Below are 3,049 nucleotides of genomic sequence, written 5' to 3' on the forward strand. Positions count from 1 at the left end.
CCATCCATCCATCCATCCATCCATCCATCCATCCATCCATCCAACCATCCATCCATCCATCCATCCATCCATCCATCCATCCATCCATCATTTAGCTGAGTTTTTTTGAAATGTGGAAGAAAACCCATCAACATTTTCTTTTTTTTTTGCTGCTTTTTATTTGAACTAAACTTTCATCTTCTTGCTTCAGTTTCTCTGTTTTAGGTCTGTCTGCCTGCAGAAACTCACCAGCTGTCTGTTAGAAGAGCTGAGGAGGCAAAAAGTAGAACAAACATAAAATTACATTAATTGTCTTCATTTCTGCAGATCATTAGTTGTATCTAATAATGAATGAATTTGTTGTTCGGATCAGCTGACAGTTTTCCTCCTGAATATGGAAAATCATGGACTGCTGCCAAATGATGGCAGGATTTTCCTGAACTGATCCGAACGGTGGCAGGTTTCTGTTCCATGAATCAGACGATCATCTCCTCCTAGCAGGAAGGCTTCGTTTTGAAGTCTCGCAGTTTTCTCTGCCGTCTCTCCTGGGTGACATTTTCCTGAAGAAGAAGGACGTTTTCTCATTAATACACTAATAAATGAATAATTACATGTCAGAGTGTTTCTTTTACTGAAAAAAAAGCTTCAAAAATAGGATTTCATAAAACCCCTGGCAGAACTCTCAGCATCTCTGTGGTGTGTAATTTATTATTTCTGCATAATCAGGCAGACTAACCGGTCACTGTGGACACCTTGAATTAATCTAAATTAACTGTTCACCTTTCTGAAGAACAAAAACTGGAAGTTTATGGAAGTAATGCCTGAAAAATGCTGCAGAATCTGCAAAGTTTACAGTTTGTTTTAGTCTGAATGTCATCAGCTTTAACTTGAAAATGTTGAAGGTTTCTTTCTTCTCTGAATTCAGGATTTCTTTTAGTAAACTCAGCTGATAAAATACAGTTTGATGAAGAGTAAAAATCTGACTTTATTACCCAGATCTGATTTATTATAATGTTTCATAAATCAGATCCAGATCTGCTGTTGATGTCTCATTTCTCAACAAAGATGGTTGATGATGATGATGATGATGATGGTCTGTGGTCACTCTGGAGTCGGATGGTGTCACGGTGAAATTATAACACGTATGAACACCCACGTCAAAGAAGCTGCAGTGTTTCTGACGGTTTCTTTGGGTCCAGACTTCCTGCTTGAACTGACAGAAGCAACTAAAGCCAGGACGTCACCACGCTGCAGGATTCCTAAAGAAACCTTTCTCAGTCTCAGGAGCGGCAGCGCTGCATGTCTGCGTCACGTGGAAATAAAACAGCTTCAGAAAACTTGTAAAACAGCAAATTTTGACCCAAATCACTCCGGGAGTCAGAGACATTCGTGCAACCTGAGCAACCTGTGCTGGAGGAGTGAAGGAGCAACACAAAGTTCTTTGTTTAACCAACCCGTCATTTTAAAATCAGCTTCATTCACAGAGATCACAACGACACAAATGAAACAAACGGACCTGAAATCAGTGATCGGATCAGAACACGTCCTCACCTCCAGCCCGTACAGGTGTGACTTTGAACGTGTCTGCTCCACCTGAACCTCTTCTCTCAGACACGCAGGAAACATGAAGCTGGGAAGAACTCGGTATTCACGAGGCGTTGATGTTCTGTTTCAGATTTCTCTCACGAGTCGCTCCGGTTATCAAAGAGGAATAAATCAAAATGGATTTTGTGTTCTGTAATTTCAAAGGAGACCGAACAAACATTTCAGACTCAAACCAACATTTTAACACTGTCTTCTTCATGAAACTGTTCCCAGAGCCGACAGGTTCTTAACGTGGCGCCGATAAAGAACCAGTCTGCAGCTCTTATTGTTAGGATTTTATGTTAGAAGAGATCAGTGAGTTCTCTTTGTTTCCATAAAGTTTCATCTCCAAAGAGTGAAGTTAAAATACTAACAGTCCACTAATGATTTGCTTTTATTTATCCTAAATCCAAAGGATTTAAATCTGTTAGAGCTGCTGTTAGTGATGACCTCAGCAAGTTTCTACTCAATGACCTGCAACAGAATCACAGGCGTGTCTTCACCTTCAGCCTCAGCGGACCTTTAACAGATCAAACAGAACCGACCCAGACGGTGTGTGTGTGTGTGTGTGGGGTGAAATTAGGAAGCAACATTTTGGTAACTTGTTTGGGTGACGCTCATTCAGGGACCTTTCTTCAGATGCCAGTCTGCCAAATGGCATTACACGTTTCTCTAACGGTTTATTTAGCCTGGTCTCTTATCTGTCACATGAAAGGCCCAGACACACACACACACACACACACACACACACACACTGATAATTATCAGCACCTTCACAGGGCGACAGGTAAGGAAACAGACTGGCATTTCTTTACTGGTCAAGCTCAGCTGGACTCGACCTCTGAGGAATAAAAGCTCAGCTGCTGAATTTCTTTCATGACTGAAAACAAAAAGCTGTAAAAGTTCAGATTTGTTCCTTCGTCACAAACTTCTTCTGAAGGCCCAACATTCCCTGATGGATGCATGTCACCCGCCGCTGATGTTGGTTCTTTACATGAATCAGGTCCGTCCAATCATTTCACTGGAATTCATCCATGAGATATTTTACTAACAGACCGTTAACATGAAGCTGTAGGTAAAGGGTTTGTTGTGTGTTTCCAGCCTTCTGTCCAGAACCAGATCACTTCTAACTAAATGAATTCATTTCTGTTTCAAAGACGTTACTGCGTGGCTGAATGTGTTCGATTCCTTGTCTGAATAATGTTGAACGTGTACGGTCGGGTCAGAGGCGCCGACTGAAGGTGAAAACACCGATGAGATGAATGTTGGCTCCCCATGTGGTCGTGTTTGTGTCGAAATGAGCGAGGCCTGAGGCGAGGAGTGTGACGGAGCAGCTGCTCGTCTGATGGGACTTTAACTGCAGCTGGAAACCCAGACTGGAGGCTCCTGATGCTCCTGATGCTCCTGATGCTCCTGATGCTCCTGATGCTCCTGATGCTCCTGATGCTCCTGATGCTCCTGATGCTCCTGATGCTCCTGATGCTCC

This window comes from Kryptolebias marmoratus, linkage group LG22 (assembly GCF_001649575.2).
Source record: "Kryptolebias marmoratus isolate JLee-2015 linkage group LG22, ASM164957v2, whole genome shotgun sequence".
NCBI classification, from domain to species: Eukaryota; Metazoa; Chordata; class Actinopteri; order Cyprinodontiformes; family Rivulidae; genus Kryptolebias; species Kryptolebias marmoratus.